This window comes from Pelophylax lessonae (genome assembly GCF_965119305.1).
Source record: "Pelophylax lessonae genome assembly, chromosome: 10".
Lineage (NCBI taxonomy): Eukaryota > Metazoa > Chordata > Amphibia > Anura > Ranidae > Pelophylax > Pelophylax lessonae.
This window is the reverse complement of record NC_138777.1, coordinates 152319701-152334338: the sequence shown is the minus strand read 5'-3', so window position 1 is coordinate 152334338 and position 14638 is coordinate 152319701.

Here is a 14638-nt window from a genome sequence, read left to right as displayed (position 1 = left end):
GGTTAGGTTAGGTTTAGGGTTAGGGTTAGGGATAGGGTTAGGGTGAAGGACAGGGTTAGGGAGAGGATTAGGGTTAGGGATAGGGTTGGGGTTAGGGTTAGGATTAGGGTTAGGGTTAGGGATAGGGTAAGGGTTAGGGATAGGGATAGGGATGGGGTTAGGGATAGGGTTAGAGATGGGGTTAGGGTTAGGGGTGGGGTTAGGGTTAGAATTAGGGATAGGGATTAGGGTTAGAGTTAGGGATAAGGTTAGGGTTAGGGATAGGGTTAGGGAAAGGGTTGGGGGTTTAGGATAGGGTTAGAGTTAGGGATAGGGTTGGGTTTAGTGAAAGGGTTGGGGTTAGGGATTGGGTTAGGAATAGGGTTAGGATTAGGGTTAGGGTCAGGGTTAGGGTTAGGGATAGGGATGGGGTTAGGGTTATGGATAGGGTTAGTGATAGGGATAGTGTTAGGGATAGGGTTGGGGTTAGGATTAGGGATAGGGTTAGCTTTAGGGTTATGGTTGGGATTAGGGATAGGGTTAGGGTTTAGGGTTGGAGATAGGGATAGGGTTAAGTTTAGGGATAGGGTTAGGGTTAGGATTAGGATTAGGGATAGGGTTAGGTTAGGTTTAGGGTTAGGGTTAGGGATAGGGTTAGGGTGAAGGACAGGGTTAGGGAGAGGATTAGGGTTAGGGATAGGGTTGGGGTTAGGGTTAGTGATAGGGAAAGGGTTAGGGATAGGGTTGGGGTTAGGGATAGGGTTAGGGATAGGGTTGGGGTTAGGATTAGGGATATGGTTAGGGTTAGGATTAGGGATAGGGATAGGGTTAAGGATAGGGTTAGGGTTGGGGTTAGGGTTAGGATTAGGGTTAGTGATATGGTTAAGGTTAGGGTTAGGGATAGGGTTAGGGATGGGGTTAGGGTTAGAGATAGGGTTAGGGATGGGGTAAGGGATAGGGTTGGGGTTAGGGTAAGGGTTAGGGTAAGGGAAAGGGTTGGGGGTTAGGGATAGGGTTAGAGTTAGGGTTAGGGGTTAGGGAAAGGGTTGGGGTTAGGGATTGGGTTCGGGTTAGGGATAGGGATAGGGTTAGGATTAGGGTTAGGATTAGGGATAGGGTTAGGGTTTGGGATAGGGTTGGGTTTAGGGTTATGGTTAGGGATAGGGTTAGGATTAGTGATAGGGTTAGGGTCAGGGTTAGGGATAGGGTTGGGGTTAGGGTTAGGATTAATGATAGGGTTAGGGTTAGGGATAGGGTTTGGATTAGGGTTAGGGTTAATGTTAGAGTTAGGATTAGGGTAAGGGTTAGCGTTAGGGATAGGGTTGGGGTGAGGGATAGTGTTGGGGTTAGGGATAGTGTTAGGGTTAGGTTAGGGTTAGGGTTAGGGATAGGGTTAGGGATGGGGTTAGGGATAGGGTTAAGGTTAGGGATAGGGTTAGGGTTAGGATTAGGATTAGGGATAGGGTTAGCATTAGGGATAGGGTTAGGGTTAGGTTAGGTTTAGGGTTAGGGTTAGGGATAGGGTTAGGGTGAAGGACAGGGTTAGGGAGAGGATTAGGGTTAGGGATAGGGTTGGGGTTAGGGTTAGTGATAGGGAAAGGGTTAGGGATAGGGTTGGGGTTAGGGATAGGGTTAGGGATAGGGTTGGGGTTAGGATTAGGGATATGGTTAGGGTTAGGATTAGGGATAGGGTTAAGGATAGGGTTAGGGTTGGGGTTAGGGTTAGGATTAGGGTTAGTGATATGGTTAAGGTTAGGGTTAGGGATAGGGTTAGGGATGGGGTTAGGGTTAGAGATAGGGTTAGGGATGGGGTAAGGGATAGGGTTGGGGTTAGGGTAAGGGTTAGGGTAAGGGAAAGGGTTGGGGGATAGGGTTAGAGTTAGGGTTAGGGAAAGGGTTGGGGTTAGGGATTGGGTTCGGGATAGGATTAGGATTAGGGTTAGGATTAGGGATAGGGTTAGGGTTTGGGATAGGGTTGGGTTTAGGGTTATGGTTAGGGATAGGGTTAGGATTAGTGATAGGGTTAGGGTCAGGGTTAGGGATAGGGTTGGGGTTAGGGTTAGGATTAATGATAGGGTTAGGGTTAGGGATAGGGTTTGGATTAGGGTTAGGGTTAATGTTAGAGTTAGGATTAGGGTAAGGGTTAGCGTTAGGGATAGGGTTGGGGTGAGGGATAGTGTTGGGGTTAGGGATAGTGTTAGGGTTAGGTTAGGGTTAGCGTTAGGGATAGGGTTAGGGATGGGGTTAGGGATGGGGTTAGGGTTAGAGATAGGGTTAGGGATGGGGTAAGGGATAGGGTTGGGGTTAGGGTAAGGGTTGGGGTTAGGGTTAGAATTAGGGATAGGGTTAGGGTTAGAGTTAGGGTTAGGGATAGGGTTAGGATTAGGGATAGGGTTAGGGTTAGGGTAAGGGAAAGGGTTGGGGGTTAGGGATAGGGTTAGGGTTAGAGTTAGGGTTAGGGGTTAGGGAAAGGGTTGGGGTTAGGGATTGGGTTCGGGTTAGGGATAAGGTTAGGATTAAGGATAAGGTTAGGGTTAGGGTTAGGATTAGGGATAAGGTTAGGGATAGGGTTGGGTTTAGGGTTATGGTTAGGGTTAGGGATAGGGTTAGGATTAGTGATAGGGTTAGGGTCAGGGTTAGGGATAGGGTTGGGGTTAGGGTTAGGGATAGGATTAATGATAGGGTTAGGGTTAGGGTAAGGATTAGGGATAGGGTTAGGATTAGGGTTAGGGTTAATGTTAGGGTTAGGATTAGGGTAAGGGTTAGCGTTTGGGATAGGGTTGGGGTTATGGATAGTGTTAGGGTTAGGTTAGGGTTAGGGTTAGGGTTAGGGATAGGGTTAGGGATGGGGTTAGGGTTAGAGATAGGGGGGGGCGTGGCCGGAGGCTGACCAGGACGGACGTCTCGCAGGGAAGCTCCGCTTTCTGCGATTGCAATCTTGACTAATCCTCCCTTCTAACTCATTGTAGAGGCATATCAGCACCACAATCGGCTGCACCGGACCTTGAGGATCTCCGCCAGCGGTCCATTTTGCCTCCGGGAGAAATTTTTCAGCCGAGGCCTAGTCAGGCCCTAAAGCCGCGGTCTTGCCTAAAAGCGGCGCCCGGCCGCGATCCGGGACACGGTAAGACCGCATCTGCGGAGGCCGCAAACACCAAGGGGGGTCCATCTACACCCCGGGGATTGACATTTGGGCGGCTTTGAGAGGAAGAGGGGAGAGAAAGGCTAGATCGAGGGATCGTTTCTTTTCTGCGGCCTAGTCAAGCGCCGAAGCCGCGGCTTTTCCTGTTGCAGGCCGTGACCGCGAACCCCGGGATCCGGTGAGGCCACAGTATACAGAGGCCCTCCTTCCTCCTCTGGGTGCCCTATCCATCCATCCATCCCCTCCGACCCCTCATAATAAGGCCCCAACAAAACTTGCAGCTCCCACAGCACTGTAGTCGGCCATCTTGGCTGCAAAAGGGGACAGAGACACTCAGCAGGCAGCACACCACTCAGCATTTCCAGTATCTACCCCTGAGGATAAACTGGTTCAGCTGGCTGCAATACAACACTACTGCTTGCCCCTCTCTGGCAGCCTGAGAAATTTGGCACTATCTGCACGTGGCGGGGGATATAAATAAAGCCGGGACTCACTCACCCATCCACTTAGCATTGTAATACTTGAAGTAGCCTTATAAACTTGGGGGCTTGGCGCACGGCGAAGATGGTCGCCTAAGAAGAGAGCGCCGGTCTCAGGACGATTCTCCATCCATCATATGGCCGCACCCAGAATGTAAAATAACCTACAATGGGCAGGATACTAAAGGCAGGATCACAGGGGAAATCACAGCGCACTGGAAAAGTTGTTAACAGCAAGGGGATCGCCGACATATTCAAAACACAAGCCCCCGTGAGGAGGAACAAGGCAGGCCCCAACATGGCGAGACGACCAACACAGGAAGAAGAAGAAGAATATGATGCAGACTCAATCACCGCATCGGAGGATACGGTAGGCGATTTTCCGCATTCTGACAGACAACTCACATTTAAAGACATGACTGTGTTTGCTGCAGACATAACCGCAGACATAAAAAATTCATTTGCGGCAGCTATAACTGACCTGAAGGCAGACATACTGAGGATCACTGAACAAATTGCGGTTGGGGAGAGAGCGGGAAAAAGCAGAGATAAGGCTATTAAAAGACTTGAGAATGTAGCCACCTCGCACTCTGAACATCTTATTGCCATGAACCGTCACCTGGAGGATTTGGACAATCGGGGGCGACGTAATAACATTAGGATTAGGGGGATACCTGAAACGGTCAGCGGTGAAAATATAAGACCAGTGGTGACCTCCATTTTTAATAATCTTTTGGAGAGACCTGCAGAGTCCCCGATTGAGTTCGACAGAGCCCACCGTGCGCTCAGACCCAAAGCTCCAGACCCCAACCCCCCAAGAGACATAATTTGTTGCCTCTCAAATCATTCAGTTAAAGAGGAAATCCTCTATAAGGCAAGGCAAAATGAACGGATCTTGTTCAATGAAACACCTATTCAATTATACCAGGATCTCTCCCCCATCACACTGAAGAACAGAAGGGCTGTCAGACCTGTGTTGGAAGCCTTAAAAGAGAGAAATATTACCTACAGGTGGAAATTCCCCTTTGCGGTCCAGGCGTCCTATCAAGGAAAACAATTTTTTCTTCGCACACCAGATGATCTCCCCATATTCTGTGCTAACCTAAATCTGGATCCAATCTCATTGCCAGAATGGTACGCAGAATTTTTGTTGCCTCCATCTATGAGTGATACTCACGATGCTTCATGTTCAACATCAACGAGGTCACCTGCAACTAAACATGGAGGAAAGAAATTCAAAAGTAGAGATCTTCACAACGCTTTCTCCTCACCTCCTAAAACCCCCAGGTCCAGAGACCACACCTGATCCTGCTCGCTCAATCTGAAATTGACTGCAAGTTTCTTCCTTTTTTTTTTTTTGTTTTTTGTTTTGTTCTTTTGGCCCAAGCTCTATTACTTCACATTTTCTCAAAGATATTGATTTTTGACCATCTGCCCAGTAGATGGTGCTAGACCCACAGAAATAATTGGTAGCTGTATTGCTTCACTCTGTCCACAAGAAATGGTCAGCATACAGACTATCACTTTTCAAAGTTGGAAATGAACACAGGAACATGATATTTGCCAGATTCATGATGTCCAGTTTTCACCTCATCTATGAATAATAAGACTACTCACGTGTGAGCCCTGATTGATTGAATACCATGGAAGGTTTCTACGCACAGGGATTTGCTTCCATGAAGATCTGCCATATTATTTTACAAGATGTTATCACACTCCATTAATGGAAATATGTTCAACTTATGGTTTGCAATACTTTATTTCGCCACATGATGTCGATATTGTGCAGTTGGTTTCAACTTTAGGAGTTTCAGATGTACTGAGTCATTAGAATGACAGGCCTACTCCTGTTCTTTCACAATAACACTTCTCATGTTGTCGATATTTGATCTAATTAACCTTGCCTCCTGACAGGTTTGTTTTTTCTCTTTTTGCCTCTTTTTTCTTTATTTTCTCCTTCCTCTGAGTCTGAATAGATCGCAACGAAACAGTGAAACTATACTGGGACTTTCAGAGGACAGTTGTTAAAATATCCAACGGATTTTGTTCTTGGGTCTACACCAAGGTACTGTAACTGGGTCTACACCAAGGTACTGTAACTAACTTCTTACAGCATTTACACGGAACAATAAGGATCAAAGACTCTACTCTATTCCTTCTCCCTTTTTCTAAGTGCGGGAAAGGTTTGATCCATTCAACGTAAAGGTTTATTTAATATTATAGTTTAATGCTACCCTGATCTTGGAGGCTGGAGAGCGAGGGTCCCCTAGTTCTTGGGGTGACACTTGCCCCCATTTGTTCAAATTGATGAAAGGGTCTCAGATTCATGTCATAGCAACTGTTAAGTGATAAACCTGATAATAGATTGCGAGACCATATCCCAGCTCACAGTACCTTTTTTTAATCTCTCCTTTTTTTTTTTTTTTTTTTGTTGTTTGTGTGTTTCTGGGCACTTTTGCTGCGCCTAGAGATACACTGGTCATTCAACAAACATATCATATCTTGCAGTCCTCCCATCCGTTGCCCATTGTTACATATTGATCCCAGGCATACATTAAGTTTTTTCTTTTGTTAATATTGGATGGGGAGTTGTCCGGTTTTAGACTGGCATAACATTTGAATTTTGTTCAGATTTTTACAGCCTCCTGTCGGGCCGTTCGGACTGTACTCCTCCCACTCGCCCCCCAGTAGGGATTACAATAAATATTTCATTCAAAGTTAAATAACTCTTTGATTTGAACCTAATTTTGATTCTCACCCACACGATCAGTTGATCATTGTGTCGGTGATATACTTTGCTTGTCTACTCTTCCTTCCTTCCTTTTTTTTTCTCTCTTCTTTTTGCTCTCTCTCTCTACCATCCCCTTCTCCTTCCCCTCACTGTCCGTGTCCAACATCTCTTTGTCCCTTGACTAGCCATGGCTTATTCGCAGCTGGGAAAGAACCCCTTGATAATTTCCCATAATGTGAACGGCCTTAATATTCCGGAAAAGCGGAGAAGGCTGCTATATGAACTAAAAAAATCAAAAGCTAAAATTGTGTTTTTACAGGAAACTCATTTCAAGGGACCTAAGATCCCTACCCTGACTGACAAAAATTACACTAAGATATATGAGGCATCCAGCTCCGACACTAAGACTAAAGGAGTCGCCATTTTAATGCACAAATCTGCACCTTTCGTAGTTGACAACCAACATTCAGACCCAGATGGCAGGTACTTGTTCCTCTCTGGTACATTATACGGACGTCCAACCACATTAGCGAATGTATATTTCCCAAATAAGGCACATGTGTCCTTTTGCTCAAGAATTATTGATGAGCTGAAAAGTTTTGCCAGAGGCTGTATCATTTTAGGTGGAGACTTTAATGTCCCCCTAAACCCCCTCCAGGACACATCCTCAGGACATTCCTGTATTAAATACCAATCACTCAAAAAAATCAAAAATGTACTAAGATCACTGAATCTGGTGGATTCATGGAGATCGCTACACCCGGACGACAGGGATTTCACCTTCTACTCGGCGCCACACAATAGATACACAAGAATAGACCACTTGTTCATTACTCAGAGGGACCTTCCCAATCTTCTGGATGCTAATATAGGGGTCATCTCTTCATCTGACCACGCTCCGATATCGCTCTCTCTCTCCTCAACCACACATTGCAAACCAGTATTCAATTGGAGGTTAAACCCCTCTCTCTTGATAGACGCTAAAATACAAAGTGAAATTCAAACAACAATCACAAATTACTTCAATGAAAACAAATCCCCTGATATATCTCCCATGACCCTGTGGGAAGCCCACAAATGTGTGGTGAGAGGTGAATTCATTAAATATGGGGCCAGGAGAAAGAGAGAGAAGGAGCATCAGATGCATGATCTGATCACAAAAATCTCGACCCTTGAGGCTCAACACAAAATGTCATTAACCAAAAAACACCACCAAGAACTATTATCTCTTAGGAAATCCCTATCCGAAATCTTAAATAACAAAATAAAAAGATCCCTTTTTTTTAAAAAGGCAATATACTACGAATTTGGGGATAAGGGAAGCAAATACCTAGCAAGGGCGTTAAAAGACACACAAGTCTCCACACATATCATGTCACTAAAGGACAACTCTAATAAACTAACACACGACTCGAGAAAAATAGCGGAATCCTTCCGATCTTTCTATGAGAAGCTTTACAATCTGCCCCCTCAGAACAGACCCAGCGACCTCATAGGCTCCAGACATTCAATTATGAAACAATATATTGTTGACAGTGGCCTTCCCCAGATTTCAGACGGAGACGTAGAGGCATTAGAAAAAGAAATTTCCCCAGAAGAAACCAAATTGGCAATCCTAGACCTTAAAAATGGGAAGAGCCCTGGTCCAGATGGACTAACGTCTCAATATTACAAGATGTTTGAAGCATCTTTAACCGCCCCCTTGACAAACGCACTGAACATACTAACCAAACAGCATAAGCCATCACATGACTTTCTGACTGCTCACATCACAGTGATCCCGAAAGCGGATAAAGATCAGACTACCTGCGCAAGCTATAGACCGATATCCTTACTAAACCTTGATGTGAAGCTGTTAGCGAAAATCTTGGCAAACAGGTTGAGACCGCTATTACAACAGGTTATAGGCCCTGAACAAGTAGGCTTTATGCCAGGACGTGAAGCTAGGGATAATACTATCAGATCCCTGAATTTAATACACGGAGCCCATAAATTAGGAATCGAAGGTCTGCTGATCTCAACCGACGCAGAAAAGGCTTTCGATAGAGTGGCTTGGGACTATCTGTTGATGATATGTGAACACGTAGGACTGAGAGGTCATATGTTATCTTGGATAAGATCCCTTTACTCTAACCCCACAGCCAAAGTAAAGGTGAATAACATCCTTTCCGCCCCTATCCATCTAAAGAATGGAACTAGACAAGGCTGTCCTTTGTCGCCCATCCTCTTTATATTGGCACTAGAACCATTAATTAGGCATATTAATAGAGATACAGATGTACATGGTTTCACCATTAAAGACAGAGAATTCAAAATTTCTGCTTATGCAGACGATCTCCTTTTCTATATATCACAGCCACATATCTCCATCCCAAAATTAAACTTACATTTCCGCACCTTCAGATACTTATCGAACTTTAAAATCAATCATTCTAAATCAGAAGCCATGGACATTTCACTTCCCGACAAAATAAAACAATTAACTAAATCTAATTGCCCCTACAAATGGGATTCGACCTCACTTAAATATTTAGGTATCAAACTTACTCCAACTCTATATGCCCTCTATGAGACTAATTTTATCCCAATCCTGAAAAATATCACCAATGACCTGAGTAAATGGGATATCAAACACTTCTCGTGGTTCGGCAGAGCAGCCATCTTAAAGATGGTCATCCTGCCTAGACTACTTTATCTTTTTCATGCTTTACCCATCACAATACCTTCCTCCTTTTTCAGGAAACTGACGACTATTCAAAGGAAATTTATATGGGCCAACAAAAGGCCTAGGATACAACTGAAATACTTGCAATTACCCAAGATCAATGGGGGTATGGGGGTGCCGGATTATTATAAATATTACCAAGCCACTCACCTCACTAGAGCGATCGACTGGCACTGCCATTCAAGTCAAAAGGACTGGGTGGCCTTGGAGAGGCATTGCTCTCGGTATCTTACTCAGTTCCTGCTATGGACGGACCCCCACAACTTCCCTCCTGAAGTGAGACACCATCCCCTAATTAACACCACCCTCACCATTTATCACAAGTTGGCAAAGTCACACAGTATATCCACTAACCCGAGCCCTCTAACCCCAGTTTCCCACAATCCAGACTTTGTTCCGGGTCTCAATATAACATGCTCTGCTGACCATCCCTTGCTCATTAAACACTGCATTCGTGATCAAAAAATCCTATCTCTTCATGATCTAAACAACCTAAAACCCCAAAACATCTTTATGAACCAATGGAATTATATCCAGCTGCATAGCTTTGTTCAAAATATTAAAAGGAAAACTCTGTGGGCTAGACAACTAACTGCTTTTGAGAGGATATGTGAGAGACAGACCCCAATATCGAAAACGACATCGATGACCTATCAGTGGCTTATAGCCCCGTCGTCGAATTTTGTCGATAAATATAAAAAACTATGGGAACACGAGTTATCACGCAAAATTTCTGACAGGGAATGGGAGAAAGCCTGTGTATTTACACACAAATGCTCTTTGAGCACAAAAACTCAAGAAACATCATATAAAATCCGCACGCAATGGTACATAAACCCTGCGAAGATGAGGGCATGGTCTCCACAGTATTCTGGAAGATGTTGGAGGTGTCTAGCTCACACAGGCACTTTTCTACATATTTGGTGGAACTGTGACCTAATCAAAACTTTTTGGAATAAAATTGTGCTTTTGATCAAACTTGTCACTGGTTCCACCCTAGAATTTAATGCAGCAAGTTGCTTATTACACATCAACAAACTCTCATATAGGTTGTACAAAAAGTCCCTAACGAGACATCTACTCAACGCGGCCAAATCTCTTATACCTACATACTGGAACTCCAAATCCGTTCCCACGACTAAGAACTGGGTAGACAAGGTAACTTCCACATATGAGATGGAGGAAACTCTGGCCATCAAAAAAGAAAATAGTGGACCTTTCCATAACATGTGGAGACCATGGTTGATATTCACTCTTTCCCCGGATTTCAAAAAACTGATTGAGGATTAGTAATCTCATAACCAACTTTCATATCCCACCAGGACCTTCTGTTTACATTTCTACAATGAGCTATCTGATCAAGTACCACCTGTCAATAATACTCCATCACCTCCCCCTCCCCCTCCCCCCTCTCTTTTTTCCATTTCCTTTTTCTTTCCCTTTATTCTTCTTCTTCTATAATTCTTATCTTCGCTTCCTTCACTGCCCCCTAGTGGCCTACATTGAGGCAGGCACTTATCTTCCGGTCCTGCCTCATCTGAGGGAGGGTATCGTGTTCGGATACCCTCACTGTACCTCTTGAGATGATGTAGTTATTTAATGTTGTTGCACTGATTTTTGATTCAACATAACTTGATGTCATAATTTATGTACATGTTGTACAGTTATACCATCTGTCTTATTGCTATTGTTAATACTGTACATGTTTATTACAGTTGTTTAATAAAGCTTTTATTGAAAAAAAAAAAAAAAGAGATAGGGTTAGGGATGGGGTAAGGGATAGGGTTGGGGTTAGGGTTAGAATTAGGGATAGGTTTAGGGTTAGAGTTAGGGATAAGGTTAGGGATAGGGTTAGGGTTAGGGTAAGGGAAAGTGTTGGGGGTTAGGGATAGGGTTAGGGTTAGAGTTAGGGATAGGGTTGGGGTTAGGGAAAGGGTTGCGGTTAGGGATTGGGTTCGGGTTAGGGATAGGGTTAGGATTAGGGATAAGGTTAGGGTTAGGATTAGGGATAGGGTTAGGGTTTGGGATAGGGTTGGGTTTAGCATTATGGTTAGGGTTAGGGATAGGGTTAGAATTAGTGATAGGGTTATGGTCAGGGTTAGGGATAGGGTTAGGGTTAGGGTTAGGATTAATGATAGGGTTAGGATTAGGGATAGGGTTAGGATTAGGGTTAGGGTTAATTTTAGCTTTAGGATTAGGGTAAGGGTTAGCGTTAGGGATAGGGTTAGGGATAGGGTTGGGGTTAGGGATAGTGTTAGGGTTAGGGTTAGCGTTAGGGATAGGGTTAGGGATAGGGTTGGGGTTAGGGTTAGGGATAGGGTTAGGGTTACGTTAGGGTTAGGTTTAGGGATAGGGATAGGGTTGGGGTTAAGGTTAGGGTTAAGGTTTTGGATAGGGTTAGGGTAAGGATTAGGGATAGGGTTGGGATTAGGGATAGGGTTGGGGTTAGGGTTAGGGTTAGGGTTAGGGATAGGGTTAGCGTTAGGGATAAGGATAGGGTTGGGGTTAGGGATAGGGAAAGGGTTAGTTTTAGGGTTAGGTTTAGGGATAGGGTTAGGGTGAAGGACAGGGTTAGGGTTAGGGATAGGGTAAGGGTTAGGGAACGGGTTAGGGATAGGGTTAGGGTTTGGGATAGGATTAGGATTAGGGTTAGTGTTTGGGATAGGGTTAGGGATAGGGTTGGGGGTTGGGTTAGGGATAGGGTTGGGGTTAGGGATAGGGTTAGGGACAGGGATAGGGTTAAAATTAGGGATAGGGTTGGGGTTAGGTTTAGGGATAGGGTTAGAGATAGGGATGGGGTTGAGATTGGGGTTAGGGATATGTTTAGGGTTAGGGTTGTGGTTAGGGTTGGGGTAAGGATTAGGGATAAGGTTAGGATTAGGGTTATTGATAGGGTTGCGGTTAGGGTTAGGGTTTGGGATAGGGATAGGGTTAGGGTTAAGGTTAAGGATAGGGGTTAGGGATAGTGTTAGGGTTTTGGTCGGGGTTATGGTTAGGGTGGGTGTTAGGGTTAACCTCCCCCCATCCGCGCTACAGCCTATATAAGGCTGCAGCGCGGACTCACATTTTCGGGAGGCCGTCTTTATAAGGCCTCCCAGTAACCCGCTCCCCGAGCGCTCCCGCGAGCGCGCAGCAGGGAAAATCTGTGTCGCAGATCGTGGTGAATGGCAAATCACAGCGGCCATTCACCACGTGATTGGGCCATCCAATGAGAGATGATCTCATATGTAAACATATGAGATCATCTCTCATCGCCGGCGCTCCTTCCTCACACAGAGCCTGCAGTGTGAGGAAGGAGGGGGAACCTCACAGCACCGGGGACACACAGGAATGTAATCAGGGCACTGATCACCAGTGCCCTGATTACTAAAGGTAAAAACATACACAAATTGCCCCCCCATCAGTGCCCGCCATCAGTGCCCCCCATCAATGCCCACAATCAGTGCCCATAGTGCTGCCAGTCAGTGCCCATCAGTGCCTGCTCATCTAGGCACTGATTAGCACTGACTGGCAGCACTATGGGCACTGAGTGTGGGCACTGATGGTGCTGCCCATCAGTGCCGCTCATCAGTGCCACCCGTCAGTGTCCATCAGTGCCATCCGCCAGTGCTCATCAGTGCCGCCTATCAGTGGCCATCAGTGCCGCCCGTCAGTGCCGCCTCTCAGTGCCCAGCAGTGCCACCTCTCAGTGCCCAGCAGTGCCAACTCTAAGTGCCCCGCAGTGCCACCCATTAGTGCTCATCAGTGCCGCCTATCAGTGCTCATCAGTGCCGCCTATCAGTGCTGCCTATCAATGCCGCCTATCAGTGCTCATCAGTGCGGCATATTAGTACCTCCTCATCAGTGCCCATAAGTGCCACCTCATCAGTGCCCATAAGTGCCACCTCATCAGTGTCCATCAGTGCAGCCTATCAGTGCCCATCAGTGCCGCCTCATCAGCGCACATCAGTGAAGGAGAAAAATTTATTTTCAAAATTTACTCGCAGAAAATAAGAAAAACGTTTTTTTCTTCAAAATTTTCTGTCTTTATTCTTTTGTTTTGTAAAAAATAAAAAACCCAGAGGTGATTACATACCACCAAAAGAAAGCTCTATTTGTGTGAAAAAAATGATAAAAATTTCATATGGGTACAGTGTAGCATGACCGCGCAATTGTCATTCAAAATGTGACAGCGCTGAAAGCTGAAAATTGGCCTGGATGGGAAGGGGGTTTAAGTGCACAGAAGGCAAGTGGTTAAGGATAGGGTTAGGGTTAGGGATAGGGTTGGGGTTAGGGATAGGGTTAGGGATGAGGTTAGGGATAGGGATAGGGTTGGGGTCGGGGTTAGGGTTAGGGTCAGGGTGGACGTTAGAGTTAAGGATAGGGTTAGAGATAGGGTTAGGGATAGGTTTAGGGATAGGGTTGGGGTTAGGATTAGGGATAGGGATAGGGTAAGGGTAAGGGATAGGGATCGGGTTGGGGTTAAGGTTAGGGATAGGGTTAGGCTTAGGATTAGGGATAGGGTTGAGGTTAGGGTTGGGGTTAGGGATAGTGATAGGGTTAGGGTTAGGGTTAGGGATAGGGTTAGGGATAGGGTTAGGGATAGGATAAGGGATAGGGTTGGGGATAGGTTTAGGAATAGGGTTAGGGATAGGGTTAGAGATAGGGATGGAGTTGAGATTGGGTTTAGGGATAGGTTTAAGGTTAAAAATAGGGTTGGGTTTAGGGTTGGGGTTAGGGATAGATTTAGGGTAAGGATTAGGGATAGGGTTAGGGTTAGGATTAGGGTTAGGGATAGGGTTATGGATAGGGTTGCAGTTAGGGTTAGGGTTAGCTCTTTTGGCATACAGTGGTATGGCTCCGCCAACACCCAAACAACAATTTTTGCGCACCTGTTTCACAGATGCATATCATTGCAATTTTTTTCCTTACAAAGGCAAATATTGCCTACATGACCAGCACTTTCATAGGGTTATGGTGTCAAGGCATCGTCGGCACCACCAAAGGCCCAATTTTTAAGCATCCTTTACTTCTATTCAAAGTCAAGAGACAACAGTATTCATCCAAAACATCTCTAATCTTGTTCACTCTGCACTACATTGTGGCCCCTACCCCTAACCCTAACCCTCAATGTATCCATGCATATATGTCTGTTTCTTGTGAGAATTCAAGTTAAAGTGCACCAAACACCATTTTACATGAAATAAAGTGCATCTACATACATCTTTTGACTTCTTGAAAACATTTGGTAATAATAGCCCCATTGTGAAAATACACCTGTTAATTATATCCACATTTAAAGAGACGGCACCTTTTTAAAAAAAAAAACTCTTGTTCCCAGTGCACTGCATTATGTCCCTATCACGTACCTGATCAGAGGCCGAGGTGCTGAGAGGGCTTCCCTTGTGGCTAAGTGCAAGGCACCCCTGGAGGTGGAGACAGGGAATGCTTTGCCCAAAGGAACAGGGGTCGCCAGCTGCGGCAAGCTCCGGTGAAGAGGTGACTGCGGTGGTTGTAGACACGTAGTGCGTGCTGAAATGCAGGATGCCTTGAAGGTGACTGGAGAAGGTAGCCAGGCGTGCGACAAGAGCGAGGTCAAGATC